The 19,682-nt window shown below is 46.0% G+C and overlaps 1 protein-coding gene across 3 annotated transcripts in view; it reads left to right on the top strand.

Annotated features, from left to right (window-relative positions):
* Positions 1–533: 533 nt before the first annotated feature.
* AFAP1 (actin filament associated protein 1) overlaps positions 534–19,682 on the top strand; it is a 159,494-nt gene continuing 140,345 nt past the window's right edge. For 2 of the 3 annotated variants that reach the window (XM_057501993.1, XM_036921359.2), the window contains exon 1: positions 534–721. The gene's annotated coding sequence lies outside the window, so the exon portion shown is untranslated. Of the gene's footprint in view, positions 722–7,598; positions 7,618–19,682 lie in introns of those variants that run through there. The other variant, XM_036921360.2, reaches the window with a different exon arrangement.

The raw sequence follows: 19,682 nt of genomic DNA, 5'->3' as shown, positions 1-19,682 counted from the left end.
GATATTTGGGGGTGACAAGTGGGGAAAGGAGGGCATTTCAGGAGGGTAATAGCCAACCCACAATTTGAGGTAGGAAGGATAACAGCTGGGCTTCATGCTCCCTCATCTTGTGTTAGTGACCCCGATAAATCCCTGGAGCTCCTTCGGGGAAGGCCAAGTTGCCTCTATTCTAATCTTAAACCAGGCGGATGTGCTGCGGAATGTTTGCTGAATGAATAAGAGATGAACTAATGAACGGGACTCTGTGACTGGGACCGCGGGTGATCCGGCTCGCTGGGTCTCAGTTTCCCTGTCTGCAGAGTGGACCAAGCGGACACTCTGAGGTCTGGGTGGGGACCAGCCGCCCGCGAGCCGCCCCTACCTGTGTGAGCCGGCGTCCACGGCCCCGGCCCCGCCCCGGAGCGGCCCCGCCCCTCCCTTTGTTTTCCCAGGCCCCGCCCCCTCGGCGCCGCGCCCACCCCATTGGCCGGGGGGCGGGTCCCGCGCGCCGGTCGCCGCCGGGGGCGGGGCGGAGGGTGGGCGAAAGAGTGCGCTTGCGCGGTGCCAAGCTTGGTCGCTCCTTCGCCGGCCGCTCTCCGCGAGGAGCCGGACCCGGAGCCTGACGGGCTGAGGCGGCGGCGGCGGCCCCGCCCCGGGCTCCATTGTTGCGGCTGCTCGGCTCCGCTGCACTCGGCCTGGGCGCCGCTGGCAAGGTGCAAGGGCTGCCCACTGGCGACCTGAGGTGAGGCGGCGGCGGCGGGGCCGGGCGGGGGTCCCTGGGCGGGCGGGGGCCCGGGGCCCGGGCGGGGTTTTCCGGGCCGGCAAGACCTCTGGGTCGCCAGGGGTCTCGGAGCGGGGCGACGCTCCCGGCTAGGCGGGGGTCCCCGGGCCGGGCGTGGCAGGTCCGAGGAGGCGGCTGCCGCCCAGAGCGCCGGCGAGCCGGGGCCGGGGCCGGGGCCGGGGTCGGGGACTGACGGGCTGCAGGGCACGGGCGGCCGGGCGTCGTCTCCCCGAGGGCGCTGTGTGCCTGCTGCTGGGGTCAGGGTCACCCTGACGGTGGGACCCCTGCCTCGGTCCCCGCCGCCCCTTGGTGTGTCTGTCACCGGAGGTAGCTCTGCGTGGGCCCTCGCGCGTGGGGGTTCCCGGGCATCCCGCGGGTGGGAGACCCTGTCCCCCGTCCCCCTGTGGGGCGGCGGGTACACTGTCTCACTGAGGGGGACTGCGTGGACCGTCGATCGAAGGGGTCCCGGTCACCTTTCTCGGGCCCCAGGCCCCCCACGAATGGCCGAGTAAATGCTTGTGTGTCACGGAGGGCGGCTCTGCGTGCAGCCGCCCGCGTGGTGTCCTAGCCTCCCTGTGGGTCGGGGGGCTCGGCCCCGTCTCCTCCCACGTGCTTTGTCTGGATGTGACCCTGCCCTGTGCTCACGCCCCACAGTGTGCGTGGGGTTCCGTGGGTTCAGGGGGTCCTCGTGCGGGTCGTGCGCCCCACGGGTGTAGCCGGCTGTGCGCCAGGGGCGCAGCTGGCCTGGGCAGGATCCAGACCCCCTCTTTTATTTATTGCCTTTCCTGCCAGAGGAGCAGAAGCGGGGAGCGGCGCCGGCCGGCTGCGCTTCCCCGGGAACCCGCCCCTCTCCCCGCCGGCCCCGGGGGAGCGCGGGGCTGTCACCGCGCCCGGGGACCGCGCGTCGGGCCGCCGCACTTCCTGCTGGGCGCGAGAGCCGGCTCTGATTGGAGGGGGCCGGGCCCCTCTGCCGGGCGCTTCTCGATTTCTTCCGTTAGCACTGGGAGGAGAAAAAAATCTGGAAAGCCAGATTTAACTGTGCCGCTCTCAGCGCCTGGAGAGCGGAGGCGAGTCTTCCAAGAATTTGGCGGGCGAGAGAATGAGTCTGAGGGAGGAGCATCCACGCCCACGGAAGGAGGCCGCGGGATGAGGCCACGGCAGTTGCATGGAGAGGTCAGGTTGAAGAACGGGTAGCCTGGGCGAGACTGCGGATTTCAGCCTGATGCCAAGACCGGGGGCCACCCTGCAGGCTCTACATCTCTCGCCACTTAAAATGGAATCATTCAGTTACCCTTCATCAGAATTTAAAAATTCCTGCCATGTCCCAGGGATTATTTTTCCCCGGGGGGCTTCGGGGGATGCAGAGTTGGCCAAAAAAGCCTTTACCTTTTAAGAGTGTTATGGGCCAAGACGGAAGACGGAGCTCTAGGCACAAGTAGCACTCATCTCCCAACTGAAATTCTTTGTGAACAAGATGGTGTATAAATAACAGGAAAACAAGATGAAAATGTGGTGATAATGCTCTCACTGTTGTAAAGTTAGACAGCGAGCACTCTGCCCTCCCAGCCGCTGTCGTATGGCTCTGCCTAGCCATTCAGCCCTGTCAGTTTAGATGGCACCCCCCAACCCCCAAGCCTGCCTGAAATCCTTCTCTCCCGCCCGCTAAGAGCTATGGTCTCAGGGGTCAGAGCTCTCTCTGATCAAGGGGTGGGCATGGTTGGTGCCCAGAGCTAAGAAGACGTGTGTTTAAATGAAAGATCCTTTTTCTATACCATGGACCCAAGTATTTCATGTGATTTAAAATCTTCAGTTCTTTAAAGCTCTTTGGAGTTTCTCTGGGCTCTTTGTACTTTTACATTAATATTTGCTTTTCTTAGTGTTTATTGCATAGTGTAGAGTGATTCAAATTTACTGGGTCTCATTCTGGCTGTAGCATTAAGTTACTGTTTGTTCCTGCAAAACCACCCCATTGGGCTTCCAGTTCCTCCCGTTTGAGGGTCTAAAAAGCTAGAGAAGAATCTTCTCAGCACTAAGCCTTTAATTCTTTCAACCAAATATATATAGCAAAGGAAAGTTCTCTTGGTGGAGGTCTTTGAACATGTAGATTTGAAAGTGAAAGTTCTTTTCAAAAAGTTTAGCTGCGTGGGTGTTGCATGGATGTGCCCTCTGGCAGTGAGGGACTAGAGTCTGATGGAAACTCAGGCAACTTTCTGATACTGTCTTGCGTAGTCTTCATAATTATGTTGTTCTTGAAACATCTGGACTATATCAGATTGGTTTGATGTTTTCCTTAATGAAGTTGTGGGGTGCATAACTCCTGTCAGGAGCATTTTGTTGATTCTTTTGAGTGTCACATGAAATCAGCCAACTGTAGGCTTCTGTATGTCCCAATCTCTAACAGAGATTTTAATTTGGGGAGTCTATGAGACAACGAATTTTTAGTGCCTTGTATAGATGTGACTCTGTATGATATTTTAAAGCATAGTTTAAAAATCATTACTTATAAAAAATTGCATCATAGGTTAAATGATCTATAAGGAAGCTTCAATTCTAAGGGATATGGTAATTAATCCTTTAAAATTAAATCTTGCTCCCAGTTTATCTGCTTGGTAAAATGGGATTTGGGGTGCTCTTAAAGCCACATGTCTGCCTGTAGAGAGGTACACAGTTTTCTCTGCTGTTCTTGTTTGGGTGACCACAGGGACTAAAAATGGGTAGCTGTTTGGTTAAGTAGTGAAGCCACAGAATTACCATTTTCACTTACCTCAGGAGGATTTTTGTCTTTATTTTGATTTGCAGTCTTGTCTTAATTTCAAAAAGTGCTTTTATACATACTGCATACGGTTTATTTTTTTAGGGATCTTATTTTAGGACGAGTCTTCCGAAACACAACTGGATTTTCTTTGTGGCTTTCTTAGATTGAGTTAATGTTTTCACTGAACCTTAACTAGTTAATCCTTGTTGTGCATTAAGAGTATTATTTCGTTTGTAGCAGGCTTGATGTTTTTTATGGATTAAATGGAAAGGGGTCTTTCATGGACAGGAATGCCTGGAGATGCAGACAGTAGAGTTTGAATTCTGCACTTCAAAATTATCCTCTCATTCTTTACTGAAGGCAGAGAGTGAACCTCACTGTTCCCTGGGGGCCCACGCAGAGAACATAACTCACCTCCTTTAAAGAACTGATGGTGCTTCCCTTTTTTTTAGGTTACGATATTCTGTAAATCTCCTTTTTTTTTTTTTTAAAGTGTTATTTGCTGGGAACTGGAAGTTCAGAAATAAATTTTGCTTGGACTGTAAGTCTTCATGTTTGGTGATAACGCTCCACCCCATATCACCTAACAAATGAATTTTTTTCTTTCACTTCCATTTTAAAGTCTTTATCATATATATGTCTATGATTTCGAGCTGTCTCCAAATCTTTTTGGGTGTTGACAGGTTGTAAATATAAATGATACAGTGACGATAACTCACTCAGTTTCTCTTGGACAGGAGAATTGAGCGATGATCTTGGCCCGGGAAAGGCTTCTTTTAAGTCCAAGTACTTCTCTGAATTTCAGCTCCATAGTTCAACACATTGTTTTGGGGATGAAATGAAATCATGAATGTAGTGAAATTTTGTAAGTGGTAAAATATTACCAATATTTTGTGTGGTAAAATTGCCAAGGAGTCAAAAAAATGCTTCATTAAGAATTCAATGAATCTGCGTTTTTCTTTAAAATTCCACATGTTTAAGATACAGATGTTCCTTAATTTGAAGTGTGCTAGGCAACTTCATATAAGATTATTTTCTGTCTTTAATTGGCCAGTATTGTTTGGTATTTTAACATTTTGGGGAAACATTAAATTCAGATCTTTTGTAAGTCAGACTTTGAACACGCATAATTTAGCCTTTAACAGCTCTTCAGTTATGTACATTCCCATGAACGTTCCTTTAATGAACGATCATTTCTTGACATTCCTGGGCAGTAAGCAGTCTGAGGTCGAGGTGCACAAAGCATTCACCTGTTCACATTTAATATCCAGCACGAGTGAGCAGCAGGCATCGGTGTGAACTTGACCAGCACAGAGGTTTTCTGGGGCCGCCCCTTCTCAAGCCAAGCCACTTAGGGAGCTGCTTGCCCAGTGTCTCCTGAATGCCAGGCGGTTCTGCTTTTCTCTGTCTCCACCTTCTGCCTTCTCCTTTCTGTCAGCTCCTGAGTACTTCCAACTTCCCAGGCTTTGGCTGAGGGCAGAATCCCAAGGCCAGTAAAACACAGCCTGGTCCTCAAGACTTTGCATTTTATGTACAGATATACAGGTATACTGTCATATAGCTCAACAAACCTTTACATGAATTACCTGTGACATGCCCCAGTACCCTGTCGCATGCAGAAATGTACCGGTGGCTTGCAGTGAGTCATCCGTGAAGGGCTGGAGGCCACCTCGGGGGGGAAGCAGACCTGAATCTAGTTCTAGGCAGTCTAGGAAGTGCCATTGTAGGTACAGAATGTAGGAGAGTTTGGGGGCCAGGATGGTGCACACATCCAGCTTTGATTCTCCATTCTAAGAGTGGTGCTTAGAGTTTATCAGGTAGACAGGTATTGGGAGGGCTGTACACTAAAGGAAGGACAGTGAGTTACCTGAAACAGAATTGGTAGACGTTCCGGGCAACTTAAAATTCCCGAAGTCTGCGTCTAACAGACCAGTCTATAATCTTTTGTTTTGGATGGCCATTCTTGCCTTTGATTCCAGGAAGTTAGGTGACTCTTGCTGAATGTGGACAGTGAGATTTTCCATCTATCACTGTATGAGTTTCCAAGGGCCACAGTAACAAATTTCCACTACTTACTGTCTTAGAAACAACATGTATTATTATCCCACAGTTCTGTAGGCTAGAAGTGTGACTATGGCCTCACCAGGCAGGAACAAGGTGCTGGCAGGGCTGCGTTCCTTGCTGGGGAATCTGGGAGAATTGCTTCCAAGCTTGATCAGACTGTCAGCGTGAATAGAGCTCCTGGCAGGTGGAGGATGTAGGCCTGTTCCCTTGCTGACTGTCAGCTGGAGGGCTGCCCTCAGCTCCTAGTAGCGTCTGTCTGGTCCTTGCACGGACCCCCTGAACCCGGAACCAGCAAGAATGTCGGAATGAATACTGCTCCAGGCCTCTGCCTTCTCCGTATGCTATAGCCCTCTTCTTCCTGTAAAATGTTCCTGTTTGTACGGGCTCATGAGATTAGGTTGGGCCCACCTGGATAAGCCAGGGTAACCTCTCTAAGGCGGTAGCAATGCCCTTTTTGCCACATATATGACATCGTTACAGGTTCCAGAGATTACGGCATGAACTTCTTTATTCTGCCTTCCACAATTACCTGACCCATTTATGACAACATCCTGTGAAGTTATTTATCATTACCCTCAGTTTACAAATAGATAAACTAAGCCATCAAAATGTTAAACAAATTGGCAGGACCATTAAGATCCCTATTAAATAACAAGAGTCCTGACCTGTTGTTGAGATGTTGGTGAGGTTTATAAGCAGCAGAGACAGGTCAGTTGGAAGCAGAGTAAGATTTGTGTTTTGGAGTATTTAAATGGCCCTCTTTGATTACAGAAGTTTTGCCAAGAAGTCATTAGAGTAATTCTTCTATTAGAAAAAACACCCATGTGGGGAATTTGGGACCGTTCCTCATGGCAGGCTGTGGGGTGAAGAGTGTTTGATTCCATTTCCACTTCCAGAATGGAAGCAGCTGAGTCAACCCAGCGGAGTTCACATTCCTGAGTTTTAGAGACTCTTTCAAGGTTGAAGCAAAGCCAATATACAGAAAGTTTGTACCTTCATTGATAGTTAGGAATGAGGTGTGCCTTGTGGTCAAGGAAACAACTGGTGATGGCCACTAAGTGTCCTAAGACCAAGCATGACTGTGACCTTATGTGATCATGTAGGTGTGTTTACTAGTTTTTCATGAGGATATTTTTCCCTTTACAATAAATGACAAGCTCTGATTTAAAATAAACTTCGTGTAAGGAAGCAGTATCTATATTGCTAATGCTTTTAAATTGGCCTTCAGGAATTCATGAACTGCCTGAAATCCTGTGCAGAATTTTGTGCGTTTGTCTGTGCCTCTGTGTGTGTTTACTAGGGAGAAGATTTATAGCTTTCCATGCATTGTCAATGGGATTGGATTCCAGAAAGTTTCAGAATGCCCCACTAAACATAATATTCTTGCTGGTCAAGTATCATATTTTGTCTAAAAATTAAATAACCACGTTTAACAAGTTATACAGGCGCATAGTTTCAAGAGTCAAAAGTTCTACAAGTCTTAGAACAAAATAACCCTGCATCCATCTACCCCGCCCTTCTCCACCCTGATTCCTGCTTCCTGGAGGCCACCCCTTGATAGCAAAAAATAATATTTTTGCTATTTCTTCCAGATTTTGTGTATGTGAAACATATGAAGGTGTTTTAGAAGGTAGTTTAGGTCGCTATCCTATCCTTCCTCCCATTGCCTTAGCTCAGGGTGATCATGTTAAATATTCAGCAGTGCTTGTGATCATGGAAATAATATTCATCACTGAGTTACTCAGTCTGTTTTGATTCGTTTCCTTTCCTCTCTTGATTTCCCCTTAGAGTTGGGAATGACCCTGCTTTGTTTTGTTCAGCTTATTTGTATCTGTCATTTATTCGCCCTCCCCCTGCCTTGCTGCCCCAAGTGTAAACGTCACAGCACACTCATACCCCTCAGGCAACCATCCCTCTTGTCCTCTTAGGATAGTTCCTCCCAGACCTCTCATCCTGCCTCCTCTCAACTGGCCTGCCTCACATTTGTCCCCTTACCTCGTCCCTGTGACCCTGATGTTTCCTTTCACCTCTTTCCTGGGTAAGACCCTCCTGTTTTTTTCTCTTACTTTCGTTGAGTACATTCAGTAGTAGCTTTCTAAGAAATACTTTTTTTTTGAACTCTTGTATAATGTTGGAATATTTTACTCTCACTTTAATTGATTGTTTGGCTGAGTATAGAATTCTGGGTTAGAAGTCACTGTCCGGCAGAATTCCGAGATAACTGCAGAGTTGACTTCCAGCTTTCAACACGACGGCTGATGTGTTCAATGCCATTCCTTTGTATGTGAGCCGTGTTTCCCTGTGTGTCATCTTTTGGGCTCTTGTGATTCTACGTGTGGGGAAGCTTCATGATTGTAGTGCCGCGATGTGGGTCTTGTTTCCATTCATTGTGTTGGAAACTTGGTGGGCCTTTCCCATCTGTAGACTCCTGTCCACCATTCTGAATGTGAGTTCCCCTAAATGTCTTCTCTTTTCTTTTTCCATTTTTTGGTCTTTCTGTTTTCCTTTTTAGAAGATTTGCCCAACTTTTCCTCTAAATCCGTCTATGTGTTTCTTATTGCTAAAAATTTTTTTCACTTCAAGAACTCCTTTATAGTCCTTGGAAATACTTTGTAAAAAGTGCCATCCTTTTTGTGTCAAGGTTGTGGTCAGTTGTTGTTCTGTTGTGCTCCACATCCTGGAGGAAAGGTTTCTTTTTAATGGCTTTCAGTTTGGTTATCTATGAAAGCCTGGTGAATTTGATAGTAGTTTCATAACACAACTATAGTTTGAAAGAGAAATTACCTTTCAACTCATTATCTCTTCTCCAATATGGAAAAAGACTCAGCTTTCTGTCCTTGGAGGTCTTAGGACATTTCCTTGGTGTGTCCTCAAACACGTGTTGAGAACATTTCTTTCCCATCCATGCCTGTGTTGCGGCTACAGTGTGCCCTCTGCCTTGTTTATTTAAGCCTGTCCATTCGGTACTGTGAGCAGGACAGTCACGGTGGTTCCAAGTCTGGGAACCCTGCTTCCTCTTACTTGACCCAGCACACTTCTAGTTCACTGTGCCCGTGGAGTGCGATATGCTGTGTTGCTGGCAGCTGGTGGCATTGAGAAATGTCCTCTTGTAGGTTGTTTTTTAACCATAAAAATTATTAAGAAAAGGAAAAGAAGTAATAATGGTGGACTCTTGTTCTGGACATTAGGTAATGGTATAATAGTTTTTACGCATGGTGGGTAGAACTCAGTTTGGGGGCTGTCATCTTGTCTGGAACTTTAATGTCACAAGTAGTTTATAGAGATGGCTTCTTGGGAGCAGGACACAGTGCCTCCTGGGGGCGTTTGATGAAGAGATTTGTGACAAGGATGACCAAAGGGGAAAGAACACATGTGAAAATTGTGCTGGAGTCATACACTTTGAATGATTTTGAAGCCTGTAAAGGTTTCCCCAAACATTCACAGCATATAATTCTCAGTTACTTTAACTCTCAGCTGTGGAAACAAAAGTGAAAGTGATGATTAGGATGAATCTGACGGTAATGTGGCATGAGGTTTTCTCTTTAAAAATCCTCTTCCCAATTAATTGAAATTTGTGTACTGAGCAGCCATAAATTACTTGGTATTTTAATTCAGATGGGTTAATTATTTGACTTTCGGTTCCTGAAGAGTGACCTTCTATCTTGGTCCGTCCAGGCTGCACATAAGTTACATTTTGTATTAGGACAGCAGGGAAGGCATTTGGTGCCCTTCGGGTGTCCACATTGGTTTGGGTGCTGTGGTTCTTTTAAAGTGGCACCCAGGCATTTAGACTGGAAGAAGACTTTCCATTTCTACTACTTCTATAACTGCACCTTCCTGGAACAATCCCACTGTGATTTAAAGACTTTGGAGTCAAAATCACATTGTCCAGGTACCTCTTTTGAAGCAAATTTACACATAATGTTTGTTTATAAATAACTCGGGTGATATGGAAGTAGATGTGTAGAGTAAAAAGCTGAATTTTGCATCCTTTCTTCTCTAGAGGTAGCCATTTTAATAATAAAGGATGTATGTCAAACATTTCCTGGTGTTTATATTGGCATATATTTAATAATATGACATATACTTAATAATATATAACATTTGTTAATTTATTTAACACCTATCTATTAAACTACCCTCTGTACCAACTCATTTCATTTTGAGAGCAATCCTATTATTGTGACCATTTTACAGTGAGGAAACTGAGGTGCACAGAGATTGGGGGCCTTGTGCAACATCACACAGACAGTGAGTGTTGGAGTTAGGGTAGGAACCCAGGTAGCCTAGCTCCAGAGCTCTTGATTATTCTGGATTATTTGTGGAAACCTCATGGCTGCTTGGCAAACCTGGCCTCCAGCAAAAGTTCACTTCACTCGCGGTACCCGTGAGCTTTCTCTGCCTCTTTAAGCCTAAACCTAGATCTTGGAGTCACTCCAGACCCCAGCCAGGACCTCCTGAGGACTGAATGGAGGCTGATCCAGCTGGTTGGATGGTGTAAGTGGAAGAGGGTAACGTGCCAGAAAAAAAGGCCAGGTTGATGGGGCTCCCTCCTCTAAGGGGTGGGGCCCTGGAGCAGCCCCGAGACCTTGGCCACTTGGGTAGAAAAGTATGAGTCCAGGGAGAGGAAATCCCTCTTTTTAAGGGCAAAATACCTCTAAAAACCGAAATCAGGTTTTTAGGGAGAAATAAAGTTTAAAACCTGTTTATTGCTTACAAACTGCAGTCCAGCTCTGTCTCTCTCCCCTGCTCCCGAAGAAACAAGCCAGCCAGCACCCCGCTTAACCTCTCAGGTTCAGACACGCCCTCGGTTGCCCAGGTAATCACCCATTGACATGGAGATGAACTTCTCTCCACCCTTGAGGACATGCAAATGCACCAAAGCCAGGCGAGATATTCTGGAAATGTTGCAATTTTATCCACAAAGAGGAAGAAGGAGAGTTTTACCCCTGGTGGTGATACTGGCTGCAGAGATGAAACACTAGCCACCAATGAGTTGAGTGGACTGCCCATTAATTTCCCTCAAGTAGACAGTTTGGTGAACGTTCTCCCCCTGGAGGCCAATAAATACAACTTCTGGCTCAGCCAGGTCAGGGCAGCTGTGGTCTGGCCCTGCTTGAATACAAATAGCATTTATCAGAGCCAGCTCAAATGTTCCCAAACAGCTTTTTTCCTTTTGGACAAAAGTCCAGTTTGACTCATAAGTACCTTTCCTGCCTTATAGCTATGTTATGGATTAAAGTTTTGTTTTTGATATTGAAGAAGATCAGAGTTGGTTAATATGGCACATCCGAGTCTGCTGGAGACAGAAATATAGGTAGCGTAGGAAGTCACTTTCTTTTCATGGATCACACAGTGTTAGAAGTGACCCATACTTAAGTTGGAAAATGAAAACAAATCTTGTTCTTTAGTAGGATTCCGTAGTCTGGATACTACTGCATCTTGTATGGACAGCAGGTGTCAGAGTACTGGGACCATCACCCTCTTTCTGAGACATCTTGTGCTTCTCCCTGGGGTAAGGTGGGCCATAGCTGGTGAGCACCGGGTGTTTGTTAGCCACGTTACATATAGTGTCCCATTTAATATGATCTTAGCGGTAAATGTTATTTTTATTAAAGATGAAGATAGAGGCTTAGAGATGTTAAGAAATTTGCTCAAGTTCACATAATTATAAGTGGAAAAACGAAATGCTTGATGAATTCAGAGGTTGCTGTATAGCAAGGGAGTTGGCCACCATCACTTGCAGAGACTCAAAGGCAGGCAGAGGAGTGGGGGGCTCCCTGGAGGAGGAAAGGGGGCTCAGGTGTGCCTGACAGGGATGGAGACTGGGGAGGCTCACGGGGGTGGGGAGTGGGGTGGGGGACATCTTGGGTGATTGGTTGGGGAGCAGTTTTGGCTTTCTTGGCTTGGTATTAAGTTGGAAGCAAGGACAGAAATGAAGGAAGCTGTCAGTTATTGGTTGAATCCTGGCCAGTTGTTACAGGGTGTTGGCTACTGGATGGTCGCTAGAGGAGCAGGCTGGCTTCCTGCAGGTCTGTGTCAGCTTCCCAGCTGGTTGTGGGGGTGCAGGTGGGGGTGGGCTCCGCGGGTGGTGGCTGTAGACGGGGGTCAGAGTTCTGTTTTTATTTGTGATTTGGCCATTGTTTGTATATTCAACCTCTCATCTTTCTCTTGTTGGTAAAAATATTAAATGACAAATTAGATATGTTGGGAATATTTTAGATGTCATATATCCTCTGGAAGAAGTTTTCACATTGAAATTCTATCAGAGTAACCATAACTCATTGGGCCATTAACTTCAAAGATTTAACACAAAAAGACTTCAACAACATTGCCTGGACATCATCACATTTTCATCCATTGTTATGAAAATGTGCTTTTATCTGCAGCCAGCTCTTTGTCATCCGGTTTGTTGTTGATCCAAATTCTGGGACATCTCATCTCCTGTGCGTTTCTTGTCTGTTACTATTAGCTGCCCCATCTTGTCAGAGAGTTTTATTTTTGTAACTTTTGTTGATAGGAAGGTATTGATTGTGGGATTTGCAAATTGTGATCTTGGAGCTCTCCTAGGTCAACCCAGCAATGTTACAGATAAACTGGGATGCAGAGGAATGTCCTAACCTTTTAGGTGGCAAAGCCTGGAGTGAAATGCAGTGCTCTTTCTGCCACAGTGCGATTGGAGGGAAGGCTAAATGTACGGCCTAAAGTAAAATATTTTATAGCTGATTTTTATTTCTCTCTGCTTCTCTTATTAACACAGAAATTTTAAGTCGGCCAGTTATGTTATCACAAATGTAAAAAGTGCTGATTTGTTCACATATTGGTTATCTTTTTCCTACTTGCTCAGTTGTTTCAGTATCATTGAATGGACACTGTACGGACTGAATGGTGTCCCCCGAGTCTCTATGTTGAGCCTTGACCTCCAGTGTGATAGTATTTGGAGATGGGTCTTCGGGAGGTCAGTAGGGTCAGGTGAGGTCATGAGGGGGGGCCCTGGTCCTATGAGATCAGGGCCCTTATAAGGAGGAACAGCAGAGAGCTTGCATGCTCTCTTTCCCCATGATGTGAACACACGGTGAGTTGGCACTGACCAGCACCTTGATCTTGGGCTTCCCAGCCTCCAGAATTATGAGAAATAAGTGTCTGTTGTTTAAGCCACCCAGTCTGTGGTATTCTGTTGTGGAGCCCTGAGCTGACTAATACAGACAGGATTCTAGAATATTGTGGTCTTGTTGCCGGGCAGCTGTCTCTGGGGTGGGGGGGGTCTCTCCCTGCATACTAGCTGAAGCACTAGGAGAGACTTCAGCCTGGATGGGGGAGGGTTCTTGACTCCGAATGAGAAAGAATTCTCGAGCAGGTTGGACGGGTGTGGGTAAGGAAGGAGTTCTTAAGTGAGAGTAGCAGGAAGTGGCAGCTGCCATGCGGGCAGCGGAGAGCAAGGAAGGGCAGAGGAAGGAAAGGCAAGCTCATTGAACTCCTTCCTGCTCAGCACTGGGCAGAGGCCTGGCTAGCTCCTAAAGCCAGGGTCAGCTGGTGTTCAGTGTCTGCTTAAATTTGCACAGCATTGGAACTAAGTCCCTACCACCCTAGGAAATGGGGGGGCCACAGAGCACCAGATGAAGTGAGATTTTGTTCTGAGAACTTCCCAAAGGCAAAGAGAGGAGATTTGCAGGCAGGCTACTGAAGAGTATGACCGTACAACTGCAGCCCTGTCCGGGTCACCCAGGCAATGGGAACTTGCAGGCCCAAATCAGAGCTCTCAGCAGCCCCTTCCTACTCGTCTGAAGTAGGACAGAGAGAGTAAAGACTTGTGTTAAGTCTGGAAAATTGAATGAAATAGCAAAGTAACAATGATACTTACCACTGGAAGAGCACAGAGACAAAATGCAGTAAGTTGAGCAGAGATAAGTCTTTATTTATTAAGGCAAAAAGTATGCGCTCAAAGAAAGTGGAGTGTGGGCACCCTCAGGTGGTGCACTTAGGGCTTAGGATTCTGTCTTTCAATGCTTTCAAGAATGGGGCACAGGGCAGTGAGGGGTGGGGGGCTGTGTGCTTGACATGTGGTCCCATGATGTCACCACCCACAGTCAGCCCTCCAGATCTTCTGCAAGATAAACTTAACACGACGAATTCACTGACCCTGCTCTTCTCTAAGGTAGTGGTCACCCTCAAGCAGTGGGGACACATCACTTAGGACCGCTCACCCTGCCCCAGAGTGGGGTTGGTTGTTGGCTGATCACCAAAGAATATGTTAGGAAGCTTACCTCCCAACTCCCTGGTGTCCAAAATGGAATCTTAGTCTTAGGATGGAGACCCTCCTGTTCTTACTGTACTGTATATACCTCAGCATTCTTCATCATAGGCAGGAAAAGTTAATCATGGTGCTTGTCCCATGTTCCTACTCTACTTCAGTCTGAGTTATGTTGTCAGTGCCTTAAGAATAAATGCCTAGCAGATTCCTGTGTATGTGGAGAGAGCGCTGTGGTGCCGGGGCTGGGCCCTAGTTCATGCTCTTCCACAGGCGTCCTGTCTATAGCATTGTTGTTCCATGTCTGTGCAAACTCTTAGTGATTCTCTGTGTCGAGATGACCCACAGATTCTCAGGCTTGGTGCCCAAGGCCTTCCTGATCTGGGTGCAGTCTACAAGTTCAGGGTTCTTTCAATCTCTGTCATCAGTCTCACTGCAGCGAGTTGCTGAGCCCTCTTCTGAAGCCCCGTGGAAGAGCTGCACTTAGAATCTATACTTTCCCTTCTCTGTCTTTGCATGTGTTCTTCCCTCCAACTAGGACGCCGTCACCCCACTCTGCCTCTTCAGATCTTACCCATCCTTCAAGGTTTGAAAACGCTCCTCTTCTGTGACCCCTTCTCTAACACCCAAATTAAAATTACACTTTCATCCTTAGAACTCTGATAGTATCTGAAATTTTATTCCTCATTAATTAATACAATGATGCTGTGAATTAGGTATTACTAGTTACCTTATTTTTTTATAGTTAGGTTAAAAATACTTGGGGCATACATTTTGAATATGTAACATGAACAATAGAACAACATTCAAAAGGCCCCAGAGAGTGAAAAGGAAGTCCCATTCTGGTCATTGGTCTCTGTCCTGGAACCACTATCACCAGTTCCCCTTGAAACCTTCCAGGGATATTCTGTGCATAGTCTGGCATTTATGGATAATAGTGTCTTCTTTTTAAGAGCACAGATGTAGGCATAATATAAACCCTCTCCCCTGCCAGTCTTCTATTATTAGATGTCCAGGAGGTTCCCAGTCTTTTGGGATAAGCTGTGCTGTGTCGTACATAATTCTTGTGCATTTGCATGAATACATTCATAGGATGGACTCCTAGAAGTGAAATTGTTGTATCAAAGGGTATGTATGTTTAGATTTTTGATTGGTAATTCTGGATTCCCTTTCGTTGGGGTTATACCATCTCATTCTCTCACCAACACTGTGTAAGAGTGTCTGTTTGCTACACCCTTGCCAATACAGTGCGTTCTCACATGCTTTGTTCTTTGCGAGTCTTATAGATAGGTTAAAACAATGCTCCTATTTTAAAGAATAGGAAATTGAAGCTAAGGGTGATTACTAGGTAGGTAATTTGCCTGGTTTCATAGTATACAGTTAAGCTACAACCTGAATTTAGTCTTTGAATTTCAGAATGTGTTTTCTTTGGATGCAAGCTGGTATAAAATATATATTGCCTTTAGCAAGTTAAAATTATGTACTATTTAGTCCTTCTCCTGGATTATAAGCTTTTTTGTTTATGTGTGTGGAAGGGAATTTGCAGGTTTAGAGAATTTTTTATTGAGAGTATAGAACAGTCCTGAAAAGGCAGTGCATATAACAACAACAACAATATATATATATAGATCTTGTTTTTTAATCTCAAAGCATACCTAAATTGTCTTCTGACTTTTCAAACCTTTTGATGTAATGACTTAGTCTAGTGGAGAAGTCCAGGCCATTTGTTTCTTAAATATGGCAGTTTTCTTGGTTAGAGAAAGGGGACTTTGTAATTAACCCTGTTAACTTGCAGGAATCTTCTGTGTTTAGTTAATTGCATATGACTGAGAAGATTGTTTTGGGAAGCTAGTACAGTTTAGCAGTTAAGTTTATTTCCTTGATTATTAAATCCTCTTTCCTTCTGTCCTTTATCCATCATAGTGACAACATAAAATCCTCCTGTGAAGCCACTGGGCTCTCTTGTCATCCAAAGAAGGGTGAGCCTCCAAAAACGGATCATTGCACACCAAATTATAAATTTAGTCCAAAACAATTGAGCATAGTAATTCTAATATTGTCAAACTTCCCAGATGTATGACCTGATAGTACAATTCATATATGAATTGTGTGTATCAATGTACATTTATTTATTTATGATGTAGGAACCAAATAACACTGTTCAAATAGTCTTTCTGACAAATTCCAGATAGCCCTTTTATTGTAAAAGATAAGCATTTTACATGCATACTTAGAGCATTCATAGGCTATCTGATAATTTTTGTATTTTAATAATCAAGTTACTAGCATTGTAGATGTGTTTGAATTTGCTGATCAGTCTTAACTCTTCTACTCAGGGATTTTGATTTTGTTTTTTGTTTTGGTTACTAAGCTAGTGATAACCAGTGTGAATTCCCCTCAGCCTCTCAGCCATATTCTCTCTCTCATGGATCATCTTAGTATCTTATTGGACTTGAGTGTTTTTCTAACAACGGGAGTTCAGGACTCCCAGCAAAATGTATGAACTGTGTTTATAGGCCTGCATACCAGTGCTTTCCTGGCAGTTGGAAGACCTGGCTTTGCCCTGCCTCAAGCCGTAACTAGTCTAGTTACCACAGACAAGTCACATCTCTTCCTGGTTCGTGTCTTTGGAAGTAGAACAGCAGCTGGTGTGTTTGTAAGGCGCCTGGAGCCTGGTTACTCACTGGCCCGTTTTCTGCCCTGTGCCAGGTGCGGGGGAAATGACAGGCAAATGTGAGGTGTTTTGTAACCACTAGGGATTGCAGTCCAGTGTCAGACACAGGAGGACAGCTGCCAGGGCTGGGTGGGTATGCGGACTGCAGGAGTTAGGAAGGGTGATTCCAGTCCCTCGGGGTGGCTGGCGTGATCAAAGCCTCCCAACTATGTGAGGGGGACATGTGCAAAAGAGGCATCAGGTCATTTAAAGGAGTCTGAATCTCTGAGTCTTGGATTATCCCACAAGAGAGGAAATGGAGCACTGGATGGTGTTTGCAGAAAGGTGAACGGGGGTTCGCAAGTGCACACTGAGCCAGGACTGGCGCTCCCATTCACCTTCTGTTTCTGCCTTCCTGGTGTACCTGCTAGACTCTCCAGAAAAGTCACAGTGAATTTCTCTGAAAAACTTTACAAAAGGAACAGATGCTCATTGAAATTATTCAAATCATACCTGAGACAAAGAGCACAAGCTGAATGTCCCCAGTGTACGGATAAATGTACCTTTGGGGAGTATTTTCTTAGAACAAAGCAGTAAGCATCTGATACACACTGTCCATCACTCCACCCTGGTGGGGTTCAGGGACATTCTCTGCAGATGATACATCCAGATCTGACAAACACCTTTTGCCCTAGGGTGCTGTCTAGAAGCAGCTAATGATAGCTGACATCTGAGTGTTGCCCTGTGCCAGGTCCTGTCTGTTAAGCTTGTTACGTGAATTGTGATTTTTCTGCAACATCCCTAAGGGTGAATACTGTTATTGTTAATATTTTATAAATAATAAAATTGTAGTAGAGAGAAGCTTAGGTGCTTGCTCAAGCTCCATGGCATTATTTCTAAAAGAGATTAACACATTCAAACAATTCTTGATAAATTAACATAATTGACATTCACTCTTCAGGAAATATTTATTGAATGCATCCTGTGTCGGTTGCTGTCCCAGGAGCCTTTTCTGAAAGCATGTTTGGGAGGGAGTCGGGGGGATGCAGGGAGGGAGGGGCCCTGCTGGGAGAAGTGCCACAGGGAGGGTCTCTGGACAGTCCTTGTGTTGTCCACTTTTGCCACAGTCTGGCCTTCGATCCAGTTCTTGTGTGTACAGTTTTCAGAGATACTTGGTTTTGGTTTCTTTGATGGCCCACCTGAGTCCAAGTGAGCAGTATTTCCAGGTGCCTGAGTCATGGCCTCGAAGGTCAGTGCCAACACCTTCTGGGCAGGGAGTCAGCCAGGGACTAGACCACAGGCAGCTCAGTGGGCATCTTAGAGTGAGTGGATTTGATGCTGGAAGGGTGGTCCCGAATGACCTGCTATTTCCTTCTTGGAAGAACACCATTCACTCACCTTATGGTTTTGCCAAGGAGCTGTGGGAGTTAGAGCAGCCGGGCCCTGGCGTCCGTTGGTTCATATACGTTCTGCAGGCACCGTCAGAAGGCTTCATGAGATGTGGAGGAAGCAGCATGGATGCTGCCGGCTGGGCGCTAGCGCTCTCCCATCACCAGCCGTAAACACCTCCTAACAGAACAGCGACGGATCCACACACATGGTGCTGGGCTTGTGCTCTGTGCTCTCTGCTATTTTGGCATGTTCTATTTGGGTGTGTTTGGTACAGAGGCATGACACCAGCGTTTGCCCCCAAGTATCTTTAGCAGTTGTCCCTCCTATGTGGGTTGCTTTCTGTGCTGTGGTTTCTTCAAGGAGATTGCAGCCCTTCTACCCAAAGCACACCTTCCATCTCAAGGAGTTGCCCTTTCCAGTCGCCTTGGGTGGTGGTGTTCCGAGTAGGAAGCCTGCTGTCAGGCAGTCCGCTCCCAGTCCGGTGGGGTCTCACGCTGCCCAAGCGCAGGAGGGCTGCGAGGAGGGCCGTTCTGGCCTTTGGGATGAGCGGCGACCCTCACCCTCCGCTGCCTCCTTCCCTTCCTTCTGCTCCTCCTGCTCTAGTTTGTTTGTTCTTTTTTTTAAAACATTTCTTATTCAAAATTGAGCAAGTACTTTGATCTTCATTTGCTATTCTTTGCTAATTGTATGTAGAGTGAACCTGGGAAAGCGAAGAAGAAAGTTTTTACTTTCCTTCCGCGATGAAATCGCGCTCTTAATGGAGGGGCTCATGTGCCCTAGCATCGCAAATGGCTTTGCAGACACTCCCTTGCTGTCCTCACAGTTAACTGGCTGAAGTAGGTAGTATTTATCCCCAGTTAATGATGAGGGCACTTAACTCAGAAGGGTTAAGGGAGCCTCCCAAAGTCACATAGCTAAGAAGTGACAAAATAGAACCAAACACAGATCGTTTGAGTCACACAGTTGGACCGATTCCAAAATGGGCTCTGAACTCCTGGAGGTCAAAAAGCCTAGTGTGGGCCGGCATGGCCGCAATGTAGCAGCCTGCTCAGATCTTCTTTATTGACCCCAGACAATTCTTTGAGCTAAACTATCCTGCCTTCAATAAATGTGATTTGAATGTTTAACCTTCAGCCTAGAATTTTACAACGTAGAGAAGTAGCACTAGATTTGCTTGAGATACAAACATTTTGCTGTTAAGTCACAGATGTTCACAGCGATGGTCCTTCCCCGCAATGAATGGGAAATAAAACCCAGACTGATTGGCACCCACATGGATGGTTTTCCTTATTACTCAACGTTGGAGATTCGGGCTCCCTTTGTGATACTCATGACAACAGTATCTGGTATCTTAAGTAGAAATCAGAATCATACGTAAGAATATGTAGAGCTGTATTTTTCAGACTTTTCAGCTGGTCATTTTACATTGTCCAGTATATAAATGGAATTGAAGTTTCACAAAACAATAGTTGCCTTTATTTATTTATCTATTTATTTATTTCTGGGTAAGCTCTGCTCACTGATTTTTTAAATTAAGTTATCACTGATATACACTCCTATGAAGGTTTCACATGAAAAACATGTGGTTACTACATTCATCCATATTATCAAGTCCCCCACACACCCCACTGAAGTCACTGTCCATCAGCATAGTAAGATGTCACAGAGTTACTACTTGTCTTCTCTGTGCTACACTGTCTTGCCTGTGACCCCCCGCCCTGACACCATGTACACTAATCATAATACCCCTCAATCCCCTTCTCCCTCTCTCCCCACCCACCCTGCCCTACCCCCCTCCCCTTTGGTAACT

This window comes from Manis pentadactyla, chromosome 5, assembly GCF_030020395.1.
Source record: "Manis pentadactyla isolate mManPen7 chromosome 5, mManPen7.hap1, whole genome shotgun sequence".
NCBI classification, from domain to species: Eukaryota; Metazoa; Chordata; class Mammalia; order Pholidota; family Manidae; genus Manis; species Manis pentadactyla.
This window is presented reverse-complemented; position numbering and strand designations above follow the sequence as displayed.